This window comes from Columba livia, chromosome 4, assembly GCF_036013475.1.
Source record: "Columba livia isolate bColLiv1 breed racing homer chromosome 4, bColLiv1.pat.W.v2, whole genome shotgun sequence".
In the NCBI taxonomy this organism is placed as follows: Eukaryota; Metazoa; Chordata; class Aves; order Columbiformes; family Columbidae; genus Columba; species Columba livia.
The window spans coordinates 53,348,365-53,374,611 of NC_088605.1; the positions used below are offsets into that span (position 1 = coordinate 53,348,365).

A 26,247-nucleotide genomic window follows, 5' to 3' on the forward strand; every position below is an offset into this window, starting at 1 on the left:
GCTTCCTTCTTTTCAGTTTCAGATTTCACTTTAAGGTTCCTTTACTACAACACAGACCAGAGAATCCCATCCTCATAAAAGAGCCTTTTTAGTGAGCTCCAGGTTATCCTGATTTCCAAGAGAATTTGAAACATCATAGTGAGCAGAGGGGTGGATCTAATTTAGAATATTTCTTTTTTAAGCTTTTCACAATGTCAAATTTTTTTCATTAATTTCATATCTTCATGTCTGCTCTCTGCACAACCTTCTCCTTACTTTCCACCTTTGGGAGGAATTATCTGGTTTTACTCATGCTGCATTCTACCTCTTTAGCACTGCCTCCCCTCTCTCCCTCAAACTATACCACATACAAAATATGCTAATCATAATGTGGTGCAAATCCATTTTCCTTGGCCTTTCACCACAACAGATCTTAGACACTTAAGAGCACCACATCCATAGGAACCATTTATCTGAGTGTGGACGTGCAGTCACTACAATGGTGAGAAATTAAAATGGGAAACACATTTTGTAACAGGCGCCTGTCTGTATCTCTTAATTTATTCCTGCTTTTTCAGCCCTAGATCAAGAAGTAAAGAAGTCAATTAGAAATGCTCAAACTTGTGCCAGGAAGCAAAATAACTGTGCTACAACATTCAAGCACAAGGGAACTCAAGGGATACAGAGTACCAGTCTTGTGCTCCCTTGCAAAAAATGGGAAGGCAGGATGAATTTAGGGCAGTGTGCCATGCTACAGCTGAGAAGGCTGGCTTTAATCTTCTGTTCCTTCCCACACTTTCTGCATAATCCCAAGGAAGTCAAACTGTCAGAGGTGTCTAAACCCTAAGTTACCCACAGCTCTCTTGAGGGCCTTCAAAGATCACTAATGGGCTTAACTCTCTCAGGACTCCAGCTCCCACTTTGTCAAAAAAAGGTAAGAATTCTTCTCCCCACTCCACCACAGGGTCCTTGGGGACCACAGCAGGGGAATCATAGAATAGTTCGGGTTGGCAGGGACCTTTAGCTCTATGTCTGTTCAGAGATAGCTTGTTGAATAGTGGGAGGAGAAAGGGATCTCAGCTGCTTTTCATCACAAATAAGACCTGTCAAATCCTGAGTTTCCTCCTGATGTTGTTGGCAATTTATAGACAGAAAAGCCCATCCATTTCCTTGCCAGGATGAAGACCTGACCTTTGTCTTGAAAGCTGGGGACTAATCTGGGAGGAAGGGATACAATGTTTCCTAACACTACCCCAACATCTGGGCAAAAATCATTGAAGGGTTGTCTACCTGAAAACAAATCACATTTCATCTGCTGCAGAGCACGTCTGTCCCTCTGCTTGGTACAGTTTCCCCCAGTCAAGAATAAGTTGCCTGGACATGGCTGGCCCCTCCAGAAGGTGAGCAGCTATTAGTGTGAGAAGAGGGACAGACCCTGTTGGACAGAGAAATACCCCATCTGCATCTGGCTGAATCCAACCTGCCCGTAGTCAGAGATTCTTTAAATGTCATGATGGCTGTTTCCTCTCATTCAAAACAAAAAGTTTATAGGCTTACACATCCCCCTGCTGCCACACACCCTTTTATGTATTAATTCAGACATTTGGGGCACTGAGGTTACTTCTTCCCCTTTTTATTTACAGACAATTCTGATTAACAGGTGATTCAGGCAACTTTATACCATTCTGATTATCACTAGTTTGCATGCATTTTTTAAAGTAAACATTATTAGCCTCAGCAATTCAGCTACTTTGTTTCAGATTACTCAGTCACCAGAGAGCCCCATAGGAAAGAAATTCACTGTGCAAAGGTATCCTTATCTCTTTCACTTATCAAAGACAGTACAGGTGTTTCCACAGTCAGCAATTTGTAAAGAACAATGAGCTTCATATCGTACACTTTCCAGCCTCTTTTACCAAAAGCATTATCTGGTTTTAAAAACAGATGGGACCCTAGGAAGAAAAGCTTTTCCTAAGTAATTTCCACTTTTTTTCTCCCCTGACATGAATATGGCTTGATAAGATGTTTCCAGAGGTCCTGTGCTGGGTTACTTTTGTGTCTCTTCCACACATACTTGAGGAGCCTACTGTTGGCTGGTCACAGGGGGAGACAGGGTAAGTATTATGTCTAACAGGTGTTGCACCTCCCCACATGATGGAGTCAGGATCAGTGCTGGCAATGATAAATGAATGGCCAGTGAGCTGAGAAAAGATGGCCAGGGATGAAAAGGAGGCATGATTCAATAACTACTCTGGTGAATGCCAGCAGAGTTTGTGGCTGACAGGAAGAGACAGCGGAAACCTCAAAGTCACTCCAGGGCTATCAGTCAAATCAGGGCAGCAACCGAAAAGTACAACAATTTAGGGGAGCAGAGCTGTGCTGCATTAGTTGGCCATCTCCCCCCTTCTCTATAAGTCCCAAAGGGGCAGCTGCAAGGATGTGGTGAAAATTTATCACTTGCACTAAAAACTAGATGTAAGTAGTGTACACCTGGGCATTTTCTCTTTAACTTTCCTGCTGCTTCTGCCTGCTTCCCTCTCCTCAGTGCTCACCTGCATCTCTTGCCCCCATGAGGGAGCTGAGGAAAGGCACTTCCATTTACTCAGCCCAGGCAGGCTGCTCCTAATTTCTGTCCTCTGTCCAGAAGAATCATCATCTGTCTTGCCTCCTGAGCCATGTTCTCTAACGTCAGAAGTACAGTCTTTTCTCTGCACATTAAAAAAAAAAAAAAGGCGGAGTTAGAGCTATATGTGTTAGCAATAGGGACAGGGAGGATGTGGTTAGTGCTGGATTTCTCAGAGAGCTACAAAACAAAAGGAAAGCTGACAAGACACAGAGGTAAAACGGTACACAGGAATGCTGAGAACTCACACAGCACACAAAAAGTGAACATCAGAATCTACATCCTACGGACCTCAAAATTAAAAATAATAGCACAATTTGCAACACTAAGCACAATTTAATCATCTTAACTGTTTCTTTACAGTCTTCAACCATCTCCAGCACTCTGCTAAACCACCTCAGCCTGAATGCCTTGTTTTTTCTCTTTTTTATAAGAGTGTAAGTTCTCTAGTTCTGAGGCGGTGTGTAACGTACAGCTATCTAATAAAGACAGTTTGATTTAGTTCAGAGAATTTTTAGACTGTACAGAATCAGCTTCTATTTCTGGAAAACAGTCCTGTGCATACAGCCCAGAAAAAAAAAATGAACCAAAGTACATGGGATCTGCATAAATAGGAAAATGTTTGAGAAAAAAATGCACATATAACACACTGGAAATCTGTTTGTTTAAACTGTGAGTTAAAGAAGGTGTATGGTTATTTTGTAAATGACTGACAGTCTAAAGATGCACACTTCTAATTGCTCACTGTATTAAATCCATCATATTGCTATTTCTGCATTTTAAACCCCTATGTAAGTAATTGCAAATAGAATGGAAAAATACTGTCTATATCGTAGAATGTGGTTTTTTTGGAGGGCGGTTATGGCAAAAACCTCTGTGAGATACATACTCACACACATATATAATGTTTAATGCTCATCTAAACCCCGAGAAGAAAATCCACTCTTTGATGCTGCAAAATACAATTAACTTCCAGTGGACAGACTGAAGCATGAGTGTCTGCTTTTGCAATCTGCTCCTTCTTCAGCTGTGTATGGCTATCATCAGTTTGTACAGGCTGTGCTAGCTGCAAGGTTCCACAACTGTTTACAATGAGGCAGGGAGGAAAAAGAAAAAAGCAAAAAAAACCACCAAACCACGTGGTGTCTTAATCTGTGGGCTCAATGCAGCCTTCATTAAAATCAGTGGGAAATCTTCTACTGCCTTTACTCCAACTGAATGTCATACAGAATATTTAAATTATTTGCAGGAGAAGTGTTGCCCCATGCAGCAGTATGTGTCAAAATGTAACACAGTTACACTTGCCTGTTTTAGTATACTTCTCCTTTCCCGTGGCTGATTCAACAAATGTGATACCTTACACACAGAAACCAGTTTACAAGGGATCCCTGGGCTTTGGATGTCACACGCTGTGTGTTACTGACTCAGGCACGGGTAAGGTGGAGGCCAGGCCCAGATCCTTCCATTTCCAAGGAATACATTGACCTTGCAACTTATGCTTCAGGGTGTTTTTTTTTAGCAAGCTGTGACTAACATCATGTCCTCTGGTTGTGGGTACCCATTGGTCAACAGGCACCGGCTAGCCCCCAGATCACAGAATCACAGAATGTTAGGGATTGGAAGGGACCTCAAAAGCAGTTCCCTGTCCTTCTTGAACTGAGGGGCCCAGAACAGGACACAGTATTCCAGGTGTGGTCTCACCAGGGCAGAGTAGAGCGGAAGGAGAACCTCTCTCAACCGACTAACCATCCCCCTTCTAATACACCCCAGGATGCCATTGGACTTCTTGCTTACAAGGGCTCATGGTCATCCTGCTGTTCACCAGGACTCCCAGGTCCCTTTCCCCTGCTATCACAGAACACAAATCGCAGACTGGTATGCTGCAGTGCCACAAACCATCAAGGCAGCTGCACATGCCTGAGCTCTCCTGCATGTGGCCAGTGGCTGGAGGTCACAAGCCTCTTCTGCTCAGTCCCCAATGTCTCAGTGTTTGTCACTGATAGCAGTAATATTCAGCAGATCTTTGAGGAATGCATCAGCTCTTCCTGGACATAAAGAAGAACTGCAATGTTTTCCTGCCAGTTCATCATCAAAAGAGCTGGTGACTCTGGCCTACCCTGTCATGTGTGTCCCCTCTCACCTTGGCACCCCTCACTGTGGAGAGCTGGCACCGGCGACCCTTGGCCCTCTGTGCAATGAGCAGCTCCGAGACTCCCTGTCAGAGCCGCCACTACGTCCGAGTGCCCCACCCCACAGTTGTGGCCCCAGCCGCGATGAGGCTGGGTCCGGCCGGGCGGCAGCCAGCCGTGGTGCCGGGCTGACAGGATGCGCCGAGAGCCCGCGGCAGTCGCGGGGCGGCCGTTGGAGGTGGGTCCGTGGTTGGGACTGACCGGCGGAGGGCGCTCGCGCTCCACCTTTGGAGCTCCACCGGCGGGGCGGGGAACGGGTCTTCTCGCGACGGCTTAACGGCCGCACCAGGGTTTGGCGGAACACGGCGCGGGGTGGGACGTGCGGGGCGCGAGCCGCTGCTCTGTGAAGTGGGCGCTTCGTGAGGCGTTTCTTTGCCGTCACAGGGCCCGGGGCGTCTCTGCAGGCCCGCACGTCGCTATCGGGGCAGCGGCCAACGAAGCCCGCTCGGGGCTGCGGCTGAAAGCGCCGAGGTGGTGGTGGTGCCGCCCGTGCCTGTGCCCATGAGTAAACGCAGGCCCTGAGGTGACAGGTCATATCGTGGGGTGCTGCTAGTGCACCCTTGTTGTGGGTTTGCCACTTATTTTGTTTAAAGACTAGTGAATGGGAGGGCATCGCTTAATTCCTGGGGAGGGATTGGGAGCACAGGCAGGTTTTGACCTGGGGAAGCTGGAGCTGACTGTGGAAGACACTTCCTCTGGGTCCTGCTGAAGACACAGCGTTTTGGCAAGTCAGCTGTCTTGGAAAGCTCTTTGTCAGAGCAATGTGGCACACACAGTGACACAGGTAACTGTGGGGAAGCTGCCAGTGATCTGTGGTCTTGTCAAAGAAGCACTGGTCAGGAATCCTTTACTTTCTCAGACTGGCAAATCTGGGTCTCTCCCTGATCATTTTCACATAGCGGTGCTTCAGGCTACTTGAAAACCTTTTGGCCTGGTATATTTGGCGGGGTGGGCGAGTGGGGGTGGGGTGCGGAAAATAAAAGCTAAAATGCTGCGAAGAAGAGTAGTAAGTTTGTGGCATTCTTGGCATGTTCAGGAACATCAAGCACTTGAAACGAGCTGTTCTTCAGAGGAATCCCAGTCCAACCTTGTAGACCTAAGCCCTCATTATGGAGAATATGAAAATTTAGGTGACACTTTGAGCCTGTGTACCTTTGAAATTCAGAAATCATGTGTCTGCTTTTTGGTTAGCATTGCTTATGGCAATTCTAGAACGCCTAAAGGCATGACTGTTTCTTGATTTGATTTGGGGAGGGTGTGAGGAGTGGTTTTTACCCCTCCCCTCCCCCACACCTCATTGAGGAGAGGGTGTTTTATTCTTCTTCCTACCACTGGTGGAGTTGAAGCCTAAAGCTTTAGGTCTTTGGCCAGTTTCCATATTATTAAAGGCATGAGAGTGCTTAGGGTCTTTGATCAGGAACTTGCTTTATGTATGACAAGTATGTGTTGGCAAAAGTGTGCAACATGGCTTGTGGAGAGAATTAACTTAGTGCTGCCCAGCTCCAGAATTTGCTCTCTGTACCTACAAAATGTCTGGCTTAATCTTTCTAAAATATTTGGTTACTCATTGGTTACTTTTATTCTTACAAGAAAAGTGCAAAGGACTTTGAAAAATGGCTTTCACAAGTGTTTGGGGGAACTGAAAGAATCTGAAACTGCTTCTTCTAATAAATCCATAACTATGCAAGGATGTATGAAGTTCACTGCTGTAACAAGCGAGTAACTTCAATTGATTTTTTTTTTTAACAACAACTTTAAAAAAATGTCTTTTTTTCCTCTGTACACAGACCATGATGGTATTTGCTAAAGTAATTTGCTAATTTGTTAATTGCTTGAGTAACACTTGCCTTTTTCCTAGAGGCATGATCTGTCTTGGAAGCAAGACAATGCCCCAATCTCTGATACCATCGCTGATTTACTGCTTAACTTGAGGTAAGTTACTTCAATGTGGGCATGCACCTCTTGAGCCTTACCTGGTACTGTGAGTAGTAAAACTTGGCAGAATATTGGCCTGTTAATTCCCATATAAAAAAGAACCAATTTTGCAAGGTTGCAACAAATGAATTGTGAAGTTGGCTGAGATTTTGTGATTACACCCCAAAGGAGTCTCTAGGCAACAAACACATCAGCAAAGCACAAGTCCTAGGCAACTTGGTTACTGCCACCCCCAAACCCTTTGCAAAAAGAAAAAAAAAGGGGGGTGGGGAAAAAGAAGGGTGTGCAAAAACCACCACCACCAAAACAACAACCAAAAAACCAAACCTGCTTTAACACTAAGCTGCCTTTTTGTGCAGGACACCGATTTTGAGTACTTTCCGGCTTGTTTGGTATGTGATAGTTAAAACCACTTAAAAGAAAGGTTTGTCACCAGTTTTTGAGCAAACCTTCCCCATTTTCCCCTGTCCTGACTGCTGCTGAATTCTGCCACCTCCTGGGTGGACCACAGAGCTGACAACATAGGGGAGCATCCTCCTGTGAATTCTGAAGTCTGGAGGAAGGGCTCTTCCATGACTTTTCTCCAGCTCAGTACCCAGCGGTAGCCATCCAGGTAACAGTTTAGGTAGGTGTAGTAGGGAAGGGGATGCTGGCTGTACCACTGTCTCTTTTGGAAGACTCGCTGGTGAGCTAAACAGAGCTGCTCCTGAGAAGGTGCTTAACAGCTTGTGTATAAAGTGTTCTTCACCTACCAGTCAACAAAGACTTTGGTAGAGATTTTCTTTGTGTGCCCTTTGGCTGAGGGCAAGGGCTCCACTCATGAGAAGGGGCTGAGAGCTTTTGAACACTGGGGAGAGTCAACAGAGGATATTCTATTGTGTTTCTTGAGCCTTAGTCAGTTTTACATTGTCTTCTGTCTCTATTTCTATTCCTCTGTCACTTCTATAATTTGTCCCTAACTGTACCTGCTACAGGCTCTGTGCCTTCCTCAGGCTGTTTATATTGTACCTGCACATGAGAATTAGATAAGGGGTTCTTGGAGTGACAAAAAGTTCTGGTAGCTCAAAGCTACAGTGGCAAAATTAATCACAGAATCACAGAATGTTAGGGATTGGAAGGGACCTCAAAATATCACCTAGTCCAATCCCCCTGCTGGAACAGAAACACTTAGATGAGGCTACACAGGAAGGTGTCCAGGTGGGTTTTGAATGTCTCCAGAGCAGGAGATTCCACAACCCCCCTGGGCAGCCTGTTCCAGTGCTCCGTTACCCTCACTGTGAAGAAGTTTCTTCTCAAACTTAAGTGGAACTGCTTGTGTTCCAGTTTGAACCCATTACCCCTTGTCCTACCATTGGTTGTCACCGCGAAGAGCCTGGCTTCATCCTTGTGACACTCACCCTTTATGTATTTGTAAACATTAATAAGGTCACCCCTCAGTCTCCTCTTCTCCAGACTAAAGAGACCCAGCTCCCTCAGCCTTTCCTCATAAGGGAGATGTTCCACTCCCTTCATCATCTTTGTTGCCCTGCGCTGGACTCTCTCCAGCAGTTCCCTGTCCTTCTTGAACTGAGGGGTCCAGAACTGGACACAATATTCCAGATGAGGTCTCACCAGGGCAGAGTAGAGGGGAAGGAGAACCTCTCTCGACCTACTAACCACCTCCCTTCTAATACACCCCAGGATGCCATTGGCCTTCTTGGCCACAAGGGCACAGTGGCTGGCTCATGGTCATCCTGCTGTCCACCAGGATCCCCACATCCGTTTCCCCTACGCTGCTCTCTAATAAATCGTTCCCCAATTTATACTGGAACCTGGGGTTGTTCCTACCCGGATGTAAGACTCTACATTTTCCCTTGTTATATTTCATTAAATTTTTCCCCGCCCAACTCTCCAGCCTGTCCAGGTCTTGCTGGATGGTGGCACAGCCTTCTGGGCTACCTGGTGTAACCTCAGCTCTGCCTACTGCTTATTGCTGCTTACATGGTATCAGTGTTAGGTTGCTGAGCACTTGACTATTTGGAATAGAGGAGGGATCACAGACATTTTGAGACTGGAGATGCCCAGGAAAATAGCACACATTAAATCAGGATTAAAGGAGAAGATCTGAGGCTTAAAGGTAAGATCTGTCTATTGCTAGCAAGGCTTTGTCAAAGAGGCACAAACACTGATTTGTTGCTGTTTGCAAGTCTCTAGATCTCTTCTGAGAAGTCCAGTATCTTGGCATGCCTGATAAATTGAGGTTCATGGGTTGATGTTAAACAATTCATCGCAAAAAGTTCAATGTTCAATGAAAGAGTGGAAGATTTGGAGAGGGATTTCTCATTAAAAATGCATGGCAAAAGCAAGAAAGAAGTAGTATTGCAGATGTACAGAAAGAGAACTAAGACAGACTAAATTATCTGTTTACTTGCTTAACTTAGATTTTTAGCCTGCAATACTGTAGTTTGTATCTCTTCAAAGGCATTAAAAAGGTATGAGTTTTGTTCTAAGGAAATACTATGTTATAGCTGGGACAGTTTGCTTTCTCCAATTTAATGTTGCTACCAGTCTGTGAATTGTTCCATTTGCAGGTCATAGGGCTGACATAATCCCTGGTTTCCTTTTTTTGTTGTTGTTGTTTGGTTTGTTTGTTTGTACGTGACTTGCAAGTCTTTCCTGTTCCTGGCTTGATTTTCTGTCAAGCAGTCAAACTCAGTCTGCTGAAAGACCATGTGTATGCAGAGGGGAAGCTGTTTTTTTGAAGATGAGTTCAGAAAGTAGCTGTTGTTAAATCTAGCTCTGTTTTCCTGAATGTGTTTTAAAACCCATTAAAAAATATTCATTTTCCTGTGTTCACACTACTTATGGTGGTTGATCTCTACAAATATCACATCAAACAAGCCTGTTGGGCCAGTGATTATCTGTGGAAAAAGATAGCTTTTATTTGTTTCTGCTTGGTGTTTAATCTCTTGTGGATATAAAAAGGAGGCAGTTTCTGTGCTGGGAGGTGAGCTGAGACTGGTAGTATCCCATGTGCATTAGACAAGAGGGACTTTGGCTCCCCAAGCCTGATGGGAATTAAGAGATACCAGACACTGCCATGCTGCCCACATGATCAAAGTTTTTGTACGTTTCCTTTAGTATCTGAACAGGCTGGTTGAAACATGTGAACAAGGTGCACAGGTGTACAAGTTCAGAATATGCTAGTAAACTGGAAATTCATGAGTGACCTACTTGCATTCTCTGGCTGCCTCCTAACCTAAATATGTGTGTTAATATGTTCTCAGTTGGAGCAGTAAGGCTACTTCTTTTTGAAATCACACAGTAACAAGCTGATCTTATCTTTTTAATGTGTTTTTTATGTTAAAATTGTGTAGTTCACCTTAAATCCCAATAGTGTTTCTGGTGTTGAGAAGAGACAGGTGTTATTTTCACATTTCATCATGTTGTCTCGTTTGATAGACAAGTCTTAGTGCTCTTTGTTCAGCAAACATTCTCACTGAACTTAAAGCTAAATGAGAGTGGTAGTATCAGACCTTGTGTGTGTCACTGAAAGAAACGTGCATCTGTAAGATGCCAAGGTAGTCCCAAAACTCCAAAGCCATTAACATAAATTGAAAGGTTCTTAATGGCTTCAGCAGGCATTGGATTATACCTTTACAAACAGGCCTAGGGCAAGCTTTTCAGAGAAGAGCTCACAGTGATTTTTCTTGTGGATAATTGGAAATTTGTCTATACTTGCAAGTCTAAGCTGGACTATGTGCAAACGGAGCTTTTACATTTGCCCCTTTCGGTTTGTTGTTGTTGGGTGATTAAGCGTGAACAAAGGAGATATAGTAAAGAACTGAACAGATGTTGTGCTGTTTTATCTACTCGATTTCTACTTCAAGGTATACTTTCTCACCTTGTCCTCTGAATTATTAGAAACTACACTTAAAAAGTGAAATGTGACCAGGAAGAGTGAATATACGAAGTGTGTGTGTGGCATGTGTAACACTGTCCTTAAGTTGTTCAAAAAGCACAGTTTAGAAATGCCACAACGCAGTGTATGGAGTTTTGTAGTAATTGCTGTGTGTTTATAAATAACTGTAGGAAACAATTACCTTGCAAATATAATAGGCCCAGGCAGGATATATCAGCAAAGCATATTTTAATGACAATTTTGCAAGATCGGGTGTTCTACCTGAAGGTAGGCACACGTAACAGGGCAAAAAGCTCCTGCTTATATCCTTCCAAAATCCCGGCCACAGTTTCCCTCCTCTGTTCCCCGTTGGTTGGGTACTTCAGGGTTTACCGACTACCCGATGCCTGCCTGAGTTTACATATTTTATTCTTCTAATAACACCCTTCCCCTTATCAATCTATTTAAAATATGGGTTCCTGGTTCTTTGGCTACCATTTCCCCTAAATTAACTTATAAATACAGGTATCAGTATGCATTCTGTGATTAGTTAAAGAGACTGTGTTTTACATTAAGGATTCCTAGTCCAATGTCTCTTGGTCCTTCCCCCCTGCTGGGGTCAGATACCTGGTCCTCAGTTATGTAAAAACAATAGTCCTTCGTTAAACTTTCCTTACATAACTGTAAAACCAAAACCTCCAAGATATCAAATATCAGGCTGAGGTTAAAAAGCTGCCCTTGTGTGTTCCCTTCAGGTTATGCAGGATCATATGGACGAAACTGCAGTGGATCAGCGTGCCAGTGAAAACAAGAGAGCAGCTGGAGTCAGACATGGGTAGTGCTGGCCAGCTGTCAGGTAGATATCAAGGGAGGGAGGGAATGCTAGAACTTGACTTAATATAGTACTGAGACCTAGTATTTTCTTCCTCATTAGGAATTTTTCAAATTATATTTTGTGGTACTTCCCTCACCACCACTCTTAGTTTTATTTCTTTACTGTCTCCTTATGCTTTCTATTTCTGGGTTTTCTTCTCTGTTCCCCACCTACTAATCTTATTAACTTGGTTCTTTTCAAAGACTAGGCACTAGCCAGTCCATGTTCTGATGTGTGATGCTTCATGAAAATGTAATGGACTGGTAATGAGCTGCGGTGTTGGAGTGCTCCCATTGCAGACTCTCCAGATGCTTCATTATTTGCTTTACAATGCTCACATGCCTGCAGGGCTCAATTGAAAATGCTATGCCTTATCAAGCTTACTTCCCCAGAGAAGGTGGTGACCTTTCCCTCGTTTCTTTACTGCAGTATTAGCTACTGTACCAAGAGTGATCTCCGAGACAGCCTGCTAGTTCTTTCGTCTACTGCTAATAGGTGTGTACGTGATGTTACATTGAGTAGATCTCAATTCCTGATTCAGGGGCGTTAGGGAAGAAACACGATGTTTGATTAGATGTTTTCCTGTTCAGAGAAAAGGGGTGCCTGCACACATGTATAGTCATGCACTGCTTAGGAGAGAGATGTGATCTAGGAGATATTCTCCTACTGGGAGAAAAGGAACACCTGTTCATAGCCTGCTTGTAAATGGTAGAGGCCAAGTGAAGGAGAGTTTGAAGTAGTGAGGAAGAGTATAGTAAGTAGCTAGCCTGAGACAGGAGGAATTAGAGGAAGGGCAGATGAAACTTTCAAGAAATGAGGCAGCAGGTTATAGAACTACTGGAAAAACATGAAAGATGCGTGTCAGCAACTGGGCTATTGATCTGTGCCTACCAACAAAGTAATCAGACCTGACCAATGCTTCCTTTCTGCCCCAGAGCTGGAGAGGCCCTTGTACCATTGGACTGTTAGAAGTTAATCCCCAAGTGTAGACACACCTGAGGTGCAGCACCAGCATAACAATTTCCCTGCTTAAAAGCATGGGAGGGCAATAAGTTTTTATGCTGGAAACTATAAACCTTCTTACAACAAAGAACTGAAAATAGAAGCTAGTTGCTTCTTGGCCATGTTCCACTTGAAAATATATTGGTCATAAAAGTTTCAGATTTCAGCTGGGGTAGAGTGCTTTCACTGCCATGTTCCTGTTTCTTAAGAATATTCTTGTGTTAGAGATCTATTAGAAAGTTGATGCTCTGCCCATTAAGGGAGCTTAACTGTTTGTTTTGTTTGTAAATAGGTAATCTAACAGGATAAATATGCTACGAGTAAGCAGAAAATGAAGTGTCACAGGGAATGGTGACTTTGAAAGAGTTCATAGAGACTAAAACAGTGATTTACTGAAGTTAGAAACAAGACTTGTAGTCATCTCATTGGGAAACAGGATTGGCACCTGAGAATTGCGTATCTCATCATTGAACTGTTTTATTACAGCACACAAGCTGATCTTTGTCTGAGCATAGCACTGGGAATGTTACACTTTTTAAATGAGCAGAGCCTAGAGTAAAAGTTGGTTATGCAGCTTCAGTTCGTTGAATCTAGAAGACTGTTTCCTCATATATATGTGTATTACTAACACACAATTATAGTAATAGGTATAGGGTAAAGCTGAGCATGCTTATGGAGATTCAGCAAACAGCAGAGCTTGCATTGCCTGAATAATTTGATGTCTGACACTTAATTCCTGATTACTCTCTAATGGATGTATTAGTTAATGGACTGTTTAATTTGATAGACATTATGGTGTGTCTCATTATATACAATATGTCATGTGCTAGTGTTATTTCATACTTAGAGTAAGCTTGTGGCTTGTCTCTAATATAAAAGCTTTTTTCCAAAAGAATTACAGTTTTGCAGGTATCTTCATAATACTGGTAACTGCTTTAAAGTTTCAGAGGAAAGAAGTCATCAGCTATGCTCTATAATAATCTCCTTTATCAGACCTGTCTGCCATTAGAATGCATGTTTTGCCTTGCTATTTCTTTTGTATTTTTCTGTATAAGGATATTGGCACATAACATGACCACAAAATAAATTCTTAATTTTTTATGTTCTCTATTTTAATTCTTGTATGGAGAAGAACAAGTAGATAGCTTGCCTTTCCCATATTGTAACTCCTGTCATGTTTGGGATTTAAATAATGCAGAGCCTGGTGCTGCATTAGCTCTTCAGAGCTGTTGTCTTCAAAGAAATATTAATATTTGCTGGTCTGGCTTAGCTGAGTCTGTCCCCTTATAACATGTGGATTTTGAATGTTAGTCCCAGCAATTACTGTTGTATTAGGAACAAATGCAGAAAATACAAATTCACCACCAGTGAAAGTAGAATATAGAACTCATCAAGGCTGCTTTGTCAGATTTCCCCATCAGTAGTAAAACTGTTTTGTTACTTAGGAGACTTCTTGAGTGTATGAAAGGGAGTACAACGTGACTGGTAAACAGGGGAAGTGGTAAGAGGTTTGTGTTGCTCTTAACCTCTAGAGGTGAGATGTGAGTAAAAAGTGAAGTGTTAAGCAAAATGAATGTAATGAAAAAACATAACTTTACAAATGATGAGATTCAAAACTGAAGCATGTTTACTGTTTTCTTCCATGTGGTTTTTTAATACTAACAATTTAATAGCAGGCAGGAGGACCAGGCAGAATGTGATACTGTAAGAAACTGACCTGATCTATGGCACTGAGATCAGCAGATGAATTTGACTTGTGAATCTGGACATGTATGAATCTAAAAGGAGCCTACAGCTTGCACTACTTGATGATTTCTTGACTTGTGAAAACAATTTATTCTTCAGGCCTGTTACTCACTTTATGGCCTCTCCTGCTAGGGAGAACATATTCCTCCAGATTGTTGCAGACACTGCTTGGGCAGAAGTGATGCTCTTTCCTAGCAAAGGACATAATTTTAATACAGATGAGAAAAAAACAATTTTTTAACTTTTTTGCTTGAAATCAGATATTGCACATACAAAGAAAGGAGACCACTTTCAGAGGAATGTGCTCAGCTCAGGTATGCCTCCTGAGATAGCTTACATGGGTATTTGAGCAGTTTTTAAGTGTTTCTCCCTAAATATGTTTATCTGGCAGTATCTTCAGTTAAGGAAAATGGTTCCTGAAAATCATAAACTTTCCAACGAAAGTTGTAATTTTTGTCATGAGCTGAATCTTTCTTAATTTGTAGCTTTTGAGAAGGTATTTTTCTGTGAAGATATTTGCCACAAGATGTGTTATTTTGCGTTTCCTGATGAATGCATCAAAAGCAGCTGCCTCTTAGTGCCATCCTGTTTCCGGAGGAGCATGTTCAGTGCTCTTGGAGAAGCTTATGCTTCGACCCTGTGTGATATCTATGGGTGAAAATTCTGTGGGATGGAGAAGAGAGTTTTCAGCTGCAATGCTCAAGTGTGCCACCTTATTTATCTGGAGTGGTTGAAATGGAGAAAGCCTGTGGGGAGCTGAAGCATGAAAATGTTTTGAAGCAGATGGAGTGAAGTAATTGGAAGGTCTATCCATCAGTATCCTAATCCTGGAAGGAAGTTGGCACTCTGAAAGCAAACCATCCTTTCTTCTTTTTATCCAGTGAGTAGTGTAACTATTGATTTCTTGTCAAACTATCACAGTGGCTGTGATAGTAGCAAATGAGCTTTCCCTCACTAGCATCAGAGCTTAGTTCTTAAGAACCCATCAGATAGTTAGTTACTTGAGGCAATCATTACTGTTCTGCTTTGGTTTAAAAGAAGCATAATAGCTGGTGATTATCATAATGATTCTTTCAATCTCTGAACTTGTCCCTTGTGTTCACTTGATCAGCATGTATTATGCATTTAACACAGTCTCTTAATAACGAGCATATACAGGGAGCATACACAGGACTAATCCTCTAGACGTACTGGTCACAGAGGAATAAGTAATGAAGTGGGAAGGATGATCTGTTAAAGGGGCAGGTGAAGGTGTTCCAATGTGGTAGAAGTGAGGTGAATCAAACAAGGTGTTTAAACTAGCAGTTCACATTGCTAAGAAACAGCTACGATAATCCTTTTCCTTTTTATTGTCCTTTGTATTTCAGTGAAAGGGGCTATGGCCAATTTGTTTTAAATGGAATACTAACTATATTGAAGTAAAAGCTTTCTAGGTGGAGATCTGAAATCACAGTTGTTCGTCATCCTATTTCATTTTACCTGAGGGTGAAAGCTTCATGGAGCGAAAAGCCTCCACGGATTTTTTGCCAGAACCTTAAGTCTAAAAATTATAGTATGAATTTAAATGCTTTATGCAGTTGTTGTGGAATACTCATCCTGGTTTTCTACCCATTAAGCAGAACCAGAAACTTTATAGCTACCTGGTGATAAAATCTTGCTGTGCAGTTAGGTAGCCTGGACACTTGTGATGAACTGTAGCCCATGAAGAGGAGATTGCTCACAAGTCACAACATGTTAACTCCCAGGAGGAGTGTCTAGAAGTTAAAATTCTTCATACATAGCATGTTGGTGGTTTTATGTAATTACTATCCTGCACTAGAAATATGGCTTAGGAAAAAAAGTATAAAATGTACTTACATACTATTCTTGCCAGCTGGTTCATGTAGCGAAACTTTTTAAGCTGGTGGGAGCATTTCTCTGTTTGTTAATAGGACAGCCAAACCTGTTTGTATACACTTCTAGGTGGTAGTTGCAGCAGCAGCAGCCTTCTAGGACTTAGAAACATATTATGTTAAGTACTGTGTTGTGCCACTTTATTTTAATGTAGTAAATTGGCAAAACAGAGGTGAAAAAAAAAAATAGCTGACAGGCTGAAATTAAATAGTTTTTGCAGGGTCGCATAAAATGAAGGAGGTTTTTTTAGTTATGTGCTTGGTACATAAAAATTTGTGATACATCCTGAATGCACTGTTTAAAAGTTCTCTCAGATAATTCTTCATCTATTCAATAAACCCATTGTCTATGCCCAAGATAGGCAGACTTCCTCAGTTTGAGGGGAAAATTATTTTCAAGCCTGGGGTGGCCCTGAGAGTTAGAAAAAAGCAGTTTAGTGTGACAATGAGGAAGAAGGCAGGGAAAGTGTGTGGGAGAAGTGAGAACTTCTGTGATGCCCAAGACTTAATGTTTTTCATTTTTGGAGCAAGAGTTTAAGGTGTAGTTCGTATGTGTTTGTATATTATTTTGCACTATATTTGCTATACAATATCCCCTTGGGGAGGGGGTAAGGAGGAACATGCATGGACTTTTATTCCTGCTGTGGAGCACCTATCACGTCCCTTTTCACATGGGTTATTTATATAGCAGGGACAGCCATGTGATCAAGTTTGCTTGAGATGCTAGCCAGAAAGTATTGATTTGTGTGGACTCCTAAGGTATTTAAGAGGTTTGCCTTCCATGGGAAGCACTTGTTGTGCTGCTTATGCCCATATCCAGTTAAGTCATGATTACTTTTTTGTTGATAAACCTTGCAGTAATGGAGTTCATCTTAGTTGCTGTTTATAGTCCTAGTTATTTCAGGGAGACAGAAGAAATTGAGATGTCACTTTTCTTTGGTTCACGGCTCAAATTCAAAAAAATGCTGTTGCTTTAATCCCTAGGTTAGTCCCTGGACCCTGTACTCAGTGTGGAACAGACAGTTAAATTGCATTGTAGGGCTCTGGCAAGCCCTCCGTTGCTTTCTGGTTGTCTGTCGTACTCCTCCCTTTCTGGATCTGCACAGTGAGTACCAGCAACAGTGGAGGGCTGGTGTTGGGTGCCTGTCCCACCTACGGTATTACCACAACATGATCTTCAAAATGCTCTTCTGAACCTCTGCAGGACTCAGGTTGCACCCAGGTAATAGCTGCTTTGAAATTCTTCCTATTATTTTGTTTTCTGCTTTCCCAGGCCTGCTGAAGCCTGGTCTCCACTTAGATAAACCCTCGTGACTGTCCCAGCTTCTCCTCTGAATCTTGTGCTCTTCTATGCCACACAAATATAGTTACTTCAGTAAAACTATTTTCAGTTGCTCTCCACATCTCCTTGCTGTTTTCCCTCTTGTCGCACTCAAATGCCTGTACTTCTCTGTTGTTCCTCTGCTTGCAGCATCAGCTTTTCTTGTTCAGCTGCTGTTTACCACCTTGAGCTATGGAATTCCACTAGCCTCCAGCCAAGTGCTTGGCTGCCTGTTTTGTTTTTCTTGGGTTTGAGTCAATTATAGAAAAGATGTCTAAAGATGTGAAATAAGCAGGAAGGTGTGGAACACATGAATTGTGTAAGTTGCATAGAAAATCTGGCAGCTGAGCCTGTAGCTGGTTGTGTTATCATAGTGTGCTGGGGCTCTGCTGCAGCTGTTTTGTATGGCTGTTGGGAAATACTATGGAATGGGGTTTAGAGCAATGAAGACTTGGTTGTGTTTTGCCTCAAGACTGCATTTCGTAGTACCTTTTCCTTTCCTGCACCTTCCTGGCAGGAATGCATTGTGACAAAGCTGCAGTTTCCTCTTTGTGATGCTGCTTGCGGGAATGCACTGGGTTGCTTTTCAATTTGTGTCCTGATGAAAGGTGCCAGATGGGTAGTTCTGGAAGGAGAAGTTGCTTTTTAAGTAGGGGAAATTCCCTGTCTATCCCAAAGGCATCCCAGGCAGAGGTTTGAGATATACACCCAAGCTGTTCTACATGTGTCCTCATTTTCCTGCCTTTCCTTCATCTTCAGTCGCTCGGGTCTTGTACACAAAACTGTCACTCATGAGGTTCTGGTTTTTGTGTGTGTAAATTTTTCTTACTACCTGTTCCCATTTTCCACAGTAGTTGTTGTCCCTCTGTCTACATCTTGATGGTGGAGTTTCATGTTGTATTGCATTTATTATTAATGGCATGTGGCCTTTTTGACTACTCTGCTTTGGAGATTTCTTCCAGCATTGTGGTGTGCTGGACACTTGAGACCAGAGGTGGATCTATATGTATGATGGTGTGACCTGTCTCCTCCTGCCAGGTGGATTCTCAGCTCCGAGTCTGGCTGGAGAGAGGCAGGTGCCACCTGCTACTACTGCTGAAGTGGGACTTCACAGTGATGTGGAAGATTTCTGACATGTACTGGATTGCCTGCATTTAATGCTAGTGTCTTTGTGAATACTTGTCTTGTAGAATCTGGCCTAGGATTACCCAGCTCATGCTGCACTGCATGCCAGAGGGACAGCAGATGGTAATGCTTTCTGTGCCCTTCTAATCTGTGAGTTTGGACCAGTGACCTGGAAGGGATGAGCTCTGTGATGCTTTGCCTGGTGTCTGTGGTCTCTCAGTCCACCCATGATTGCACCTCTATTGCTGTGGAGAAAATCTCATTGTAAATTTTTATTGGAAGAGATTACATGGATTTGACAGTGGGTGATACCTGATACAGTGTTAGTGGCCTGAAAGTGAGAGGGTTTAGACTGCTTTGGAAATAGCAGGCTTTGTGGTCATCCCATCTGTGTGCATAGCTCTAACCTTCCCAATTACAGCTTAGTTTCTAGTATATGCACAAACCTTCAAAAGCATCTCCGATTAAAACATTAAACATGCTGGGGACCTCTCCAAGCTAAATCTGTTTCATGGCAACTATAATTGCAGGCCTTCTTCCTGCTTTCTTCCTTCCAGTTTATCCCTCAGCTTTCCCCTGGGACTTAAAGCAGAGCTGGTAAGCTTTGGAGAGGCTGGGACTGTGGCAGGTTGTCCTTGCAGCACAGCCTGCTCTTGGTGTGACACTAGGAGTACCTGTTGCTCCCACACGACTGCCAAGGTCATGTTACTACTTTGGTTAATTTGCACTGTATTGAAATGGAGAAATAAACTTAACAGCAGAGTCAATTATACTGTTAAACAGCATTCTTTATTTTATCAGTGCTGGGGAACACTGGGGATCATCCTCCGTAAGTGTTCCAAAGACTAGATGTTCTTGCATTGCTTCTATTCACATAGTTATTACATATGCATTACATATTACATTTTTTGAAAATTTTGACACACATCTATACTAAGAAATAATTGATGATGTTAGTTGTAGTTGTTTAGTAGTTTCTTACTTACAATACATCTATTAATTATTAGTTAAATATGAACTAAACACTCTGCTTCTAAACAATGTATCTCTTAATCTTCTGACTCCCTCTTGTCCCTGATCTAAACCTTGAAAAATACCCCTTGTTTTGCAGGTGGTCAGAAAACATTTATCTCATGTCAAGTGGTTAATGATGGGTGCGTCTTTTATAACTTAATTGCAGTATACATCAATTTAGCAGCTTCTCTTCGGTATCAGCCTTTGGCTACTTATCAGCTTCATGCTTCAGAATGTGGGAGACACAGAGGAAGGGAAGGAACAAGAAATACTGCTAAGTCTGTTACTATAACCGTGTAAAGAATAACTAGAAATACAGGAAATAAAACAAGTCTTTGATGCGGTTAAGCCTCTAGTCAGTTGCCACATCTCCAATAGTGCTAAGTCGTGTGATTAGGTGTTTAGAAACATTCACTTTTAAGTTACTGGAGCAGAAAAGGAAGGGATTTTACTAGAATTGTATCGATTCCTGGAACTTGTACATCTACATTATTTTTATCACTAGCTGCATAGGATTTGTAGTAATGTGTTGTAAGAATGCAAAGCAACATTGCCTGGAGGCCTCATCTTTGACCATGCGATGGTTTAATTCATCTTGCTACAATTATGTAGGCAGTTTTGGGAATTAAAGCATGGTACCTCAGTCTTTGTTATCCCTGGGTGGTGCAGGCTAGGTTGTGCCAAAGGACAGGCAGGAGTGGAATAGGCTTCCACTTACCAATGTAGCCGAGTTGGTACAATTGAGTAACAAAAACAAGCAGCCTTGCAGATTTGAATCCACAGATTGGTAGGTTTCTTCCTTCTTCCACTGGACCCTTTGAATGATTGGGTGGACGAAGTGAAAAATGGAGGGAGTGCACCTTGAATGGCAGGAAAAATAAATCCAAGGCAGATGCTCAATCTGTATAAATGGATGGATCATGGTCTGCCTTATGATTTGGCCATGTGTTACTGTAGTTTTGAACTCAACTCAGGTTAAGCACAAAGATGAATGTGCAAACCATTCACACTAAAAAAGATAAATAGTGTGGTAAGTAACAAACATGCTTATGCTAGGAATATTCAGATGGTGCTGTTGTACAAAATGTTACTGACAGGTCATCTTAGCATGTCAGTGTTACTCAGTATAGAGAGCAGCTTGTACTGTTATTAATTTTGTGATACAGGAGCTACTGGTGCAAGCCCTAGTAAACAGCAGCAGAATTTCTGACTTTGCAGTGAAGTCAGTTCCAAGGCAAGGAAGCAGACTTAGCTTAGGCCTGAAAGTTACATATATTGGAAAAGTATGTACTATTTGTCGTAGCATGTGTTTTATTACTATCAATAGTAGCAGTGAAAAAGTTATTAAATTGATCTCTTTCTGGTGGTCAATAGGCCTGTAAGGTCCTCCTGTGTTCCATTTTTTGGCAAGGTGGCAACACTGACTGCTAAGAAAACTGGATTAAATTAAAAAGTTATTCTAATGTATAAGATGGTTTCCAATAAGCTTTTAAAAGTGAATGCACATGAATCTTAGAAAAGGGTATATTTCATTAGGAACAATCAGCCAGCTCAAATCAGCCTGGTGCAGATAACTTGTTTTCATTGAGTATACTATATAAGTAAAAATTAAGTGTGGATTCTCTCCATAGTAAGCCCAGTTCCTCTGCATTATGAGCACATGAAACTCGTGAGTATCGTGATGTAGCTAGGATTTTGAAACAGAGATTGAGCAACAGAAACAGGAAGAGAATTTTGATGTCTTGTAAACTTCTTCAGCTCTGATTTGGATTCTCTGTACATTTTTGTTAACCCGTGTACTTAGAAGAGGTAGTGATCCTTGAGGGGAGAACACCTTTGTCATTAAATCTATCTGGCACTCAAACTGATCACCTGCAGTGTCCTTCTCTTGAGTGGATATAATAACAAAACAAACAAGACCAGATTTGTCATTCCCACTGTGTTATGATTAAAAGCAAGGAAGAGCACAGTGCAAAATGCATTTGAGAACTCATCAGTTTGTAGAAATAAATAAGGGCAAAATTATCTACTTCTAAAAAGAATTAGCACATTACATTCGTGGGTTTTATAAAAACAAATAAAGTTTGACTCTCCAGAGGAGAGTGAAATCCCGTTGGGACATGTGATGTAAACCTTTGTTCAATGGACTTGAAGAGCGCTTTTGTTTCGGCAAGTCCACTTAACCTTTAAATTAGGTGCTAATGACACTGAGAAATGAAGACTAGAAGGGCGATCAGTTTGATAAACTTCTTAGCAAGTCAAATGCTGTCTTTTCAACCCATCATAACCACTAGGTTCCCAGTTAACCACATATTTGCAGGTACCTGGTCAGAAACACAGTCAAGGAGGCCGGAAAAAAATCTCGCAGAGCACCAGAATAGCTTTTCACGTGGCCTGCATGATACACATAGTGGTGTCTTGCTTAGAAAGCCAGTCCAAGACTTGAATTAGTGGATCAATTTTTGTCAGAATTTGTGGCTATTCCAGTTGAAAGGATTAATTTTGTCTGACCTTACTTGAATCTTGTCTGTGACTTAGCTTTCAGAGAAATGCTGTTTGATTTAATACATGTAGGAACCGAAATACTTCTGAACCGGGATTTGCCATTTTATCTGGACCGTCGCTAAACTGTCTTTGGTTCTCTGCTTCTGGTGTCACACCCACAGGACCCACGAGGTGGCAGTGTCCCACGTCGGGATCTTTGCAGGAAGGACCGCAGGACTGTTTCTGCTTCCAACCACGACAGAAATGCAGGTGGCTTGGATTGTGTTTACAGGAGGGAATCACGGATGCGCTATAGTAAAGGACTCAGCTAGACAGTGACTCCAGCGAGCCTTTGAGGACCTTCCTCATGATGCTACTTGGGAGAGGGGGACAAAGTTGCTCTGTGTAGAGTTACCTGTGTGGCAGTGTATGGTGTTGGCTTCATGCTGGTGGCAAATGTTCTGGAATTCATTTCATGGTCTGGTATATTCCTTTCCTTCCATATTGTTCTTGTTGGGTTAGAAAGAAGTTTTTTATAGACTTAAGATACCGTGTCAATGGATTTGTTCTGTTGCAGTTAATTTTGTCTCCTTTGGAAAGATCCTGTTTTTGCAGCTTGCCACTCATGCTCAGTGTAAGTGTAAGAATTTAGATAATTACTAGTATGAGAATATTTTGCTTACCAACAGAATAAGTAACATTTGTCTTTTAGACAGCACAACTCAGTTGCATAATCCAGGAAGATGAGATAAAACTGAGCAGATGTGCTTCCTGTATTAAATAATTAATTCTTGCTGTGTGCCACTAAATGGCAAATAAGTAGTGATGTGCACATTCCTTGAATGAAAATGAAGTGTCAAGACATATTCATCCATGTTTCTCTTGCTGACCCAGGGCCTTCATGCATGCCACAAGGTTTGTCTTAGTGAAACTTTTTGGCTCCCTAAAATGTTTTAAAATAAGTATGTGTTTGATTTTTTTTTTAATTATTTGTTTAAATAAAATGCCTGGAGGTGAGATGATGATGGTGGGAAAGAAACTGGTGTGCTAAGTAGCTGGGAAACTCTGCCTCAAAATTCTTTCTTCAGCCTTAGAAAAGGGTTTTTGACACAAGGTGCACTCTGCTAATACTTGACACAATCCTTCACTACTATTCTGAGCTCTCCGTTCTTCGATTAAACATTTAAGTCCTGAAGCTGTATTTCAGTAAGCATGTCTATCCTGAAGAAGTTTACTGTGGCTTATAGTCAAGGATGGGTCTCTATATGCTATTTTTTCTGTAATGTGAACCTTTCAAGGATAAAGTTTCTCCCTGAAAGCTGTCATTTTATTAATAGCTGATTGTGGAGGACCTTTTCTAGAACAAGAAATGGCATGCATTAAGGATTTGCACCTATAAACACCTAGCTGCTTGGTAGTTTATGTACACTGCGTAACAGTCTGGGAAAACAGAGAAGCAACCTTATCTTGGAGCTTCAACTACTTTGCTTTTTCAGCTGTCTTAAGTTTTATAGGAAATAGTAAAAAGCAGTACTGATGTTGTGACCTGGTAGAGTACTTTGGACAGATAAAACAGCACGTTTTCAGTCAGCCTGAGTTTAGCTTGAAACTGCTGCAACTGGTTTCAGCTTGTGACTTGGTTAGTGGCCAGTTTATTTAGGCAATGGTACCCATAAGGGCACTAGAAACTAGAGAAGTGCCTGCCAAGTTTCCTTTGGGAAGATGGCAATTTCAATATGTATGTTTATATTATGTTTACTGGAAACAGGTCTGACATTTGGTGTGCTGACAGGCCAAGGCTTGTCTAAGTAATGTTCCTTTCCAAGATTTTGCTTTCCTAATGTTTGCCTGACATTCATGTCAGTTTTTGGAGAGGAAAACAGAACCAAGGACTTCACTGACAATGAGTAAAACTTGATAGTCTTTGTGTAATTTTCTTAGAATGCTTCTTTATTCTCTGTTTTTTTTTTTGAACCCTGTTCCTGATTCCATGTCCTGACTATTAACTTCTGTGGTAGACATAATTGGCTTCAGCTAATAGAAATGTAGGTGGTCACAGTGAAATGAAAGTACCTTTCTGGGCAGTAAGTGCCTTGGAATTGACTGAAGGAAAAAAAAAGGCTACTGGTTATGCCTGACCCTAATAGCTAATTCAGGGGTGCATAGCCCTCTCAAAAGATCTCTTTAGGTGAGGGACTTCATTCTTCAGTTCAAGATTTTTTTTTCTCTCTCTCTCTTTTAACTTCTCCCATTAATAAGATGTCAAATTGCTATTCCAGTTCACATCTTGAGGCAAACTCATGTCCTATGCAGTGTACCATGTAAGGGGGGAACTTCAAAGATATGGATAACATCTAAGTATTAACTTTTGCTGCCCTTTAAAAAGGGCTGAGTTTTGGATTGCATTTGAATAAGCTCTCTTTAGCATTTAAAACAATGGGTGATTTTTTCAGAGGACTTGGCAGACAATATCACTTTTATTGTTAACATGTGTTAATCTGAATGTGTATTTGCAAACAGAATGGGACAAGCATGCCTGGTAGGCTTAAATTCTGGAGTATTTTTTACCAAAGGAGAAACTGTGGGCTCTGACTTGAAGTTTCAAGAAAATGTGCTGGGGGCAGTGGAAGGTGATACTGTCCCTGGTTCTCTGCTCTTGCCAGAAGTTACTGTTTCTGTAGCAACCCCAGCAGCAAAACATGACATGTGGCAAGTTCTTGCTTCAAGGAACTGCTTTATGTATTTAGTTTCTCCCTCTTATTGCCCCCTCTTATATACACCGTGATCTGTGCTAAGATAAAGACCTTGAGCTACAGAATATCATCTCTCTCTCACTACTGCCACTGACTGTTTTATGTTTGGGTTGAACAGGTGACAATAACTTGGAATAAATCTTAAGCACCTCAGCTAAATCCTTAAGGGTTCTCAATTTAGAGCTCAAAGGCATAGAAAGTGCTAATATACCCTTTGTTGCACAGCAGACCTAAGGATGTAGTAAGAAAATACAGGATCCAGCTCAGATTTTCCACGGTCCAGCCTCCTGAATTGTTCTTTGTCTTGTTCTGTACCCCACAAGGAGTAAATCCTGCATGGAAACATACAGACCAAATATGTAGTCATTGAAAATGCAGGACATCTTATACTAATGCGTAAAGATGGAACACCATTAATGTTGGCCATGCATGGCTGGTCAGAAAAGTCATCTATCCCTTAAGCATTAATACTGTGTAAGCCAGTCAATCACCTGTGATGACAAACTTCAAACTTCCAGCATGGAAAGGGCTAGCTGTTCAAATGACTGGGATGCTGTGGAGCCATTATTTCTGTCAATTTTCTGTGCTAATGAATGCTTGGAAATTCATTTACTCTGAGTAATTGATTGCTGTTTGATCAGAGCTATTGACAGATGGGCAACCTGGGCTAATTACTACCTTGAGACAGAAACTCAGAAGAATCTAGAAAGAAGAATCTGAAGGTAAACTCACCACTGTGATCAAGCAAGTTCTTGGATTTTTATCCCACTTAATCTCCTAGATTGGTATTCTGGAAGATGGACAAGCTACATTTTGATACTAATATTCATCATAAATATGGGATATCTTCATTTCATGTGCTTATAGTCTTACAGGAAGCATTTGTGAAACCTTTTCTTCAACTAAGTACTGTTGATGTGTCCTTAAAGAGTGTAAGCATAAAAAGAGAACTTGTGCAATGGTAGTGTTGATACTATTGCTGCAGTTTCTCTGAAGAAGGGTCTCTGGTAATCAGACATAACAGATTGTAAATAGTGGTTAATCATTAAATTGGCACCCTTTGGGAAAAGTGTAATTACTTGCTCACTATATGAATAGCTGTACTGATGTTAGAGTGATTATGACTTGTTGACCTTGCAGCTGTCAGTGCCACCAATAATGAATCAAGGCTTCTTGCGTCAGAGAAGTGTCCTCTGGTGTGAAGATAGGGAAAGAGCTATGCATTTAGACTGTAGTATTTTCATTGCATTGGAGCAGTAACACTGCAGTGAGGTTTGGCACTTTCCAGTGTATCCACAGACAGCAAGGAGGAGGTCGCGGAGCAGCAGGATGAGTCAAGTGAGGAGAGATAACCTCTGTGCCTAAGACACCTGGTGGTCTTTTGTGCTAATGCAGTATTTGTTCTAATTTAATTAACAATCACTAGGTTT

The 26,247-nt window shown here is 41.8% G+C and overlaps 1 protein-coding gene and 1 long non-coding RNA gene across 2 annotated transcripts in view; one reads left to right on the forward strand and one right to left on the reverse strand.

Annotated features, from left to right (window-relative positions):
- Positions 1 to 4,981, reverse strand: part of LOC110359813 (uncharacterized) — a 31,081-nt gene extending 26,100 nt beyond the window's left edge. Inside the window, exons 1-2 of the long non-coding RNA XR_010472355.1 lie at positions 4,743 to 4,981; positions 2,532 to 2,687 (exon numbers count right to left, since the gene is read on the reverse strand). This is a non-coding gene — a long non-coding RNA (uncharacterized LOC110359813). The remainder of the gene's footprint in view (positions 1 to 2,531; positions 2,688 to 4,742) is intronic.
- Positions 4,982 to 5,072: 91 nt separating this feature from the next.
- RASGEF1B (RasGEF domain family member 1B) overlaps positions 5,073 to 26,247 on the forward strand; it is a 138,085-nt gene continuing 116,910 nt past the window's right edge. The window contains exons 1-3 of the mRNA XM_065061709.1: positions 5,073 to 5,575; positions 6,650 to 6,723; positions 11,362 to 11,462. The gene's annotated coding sequence lies outside the window, so the exon portion shown is untranslated. The remainder of the gene's footprint in view (positions 5,576 to 6,649; positions 6,724 to 11,361; positions 11,463 to 26,247) is intronic.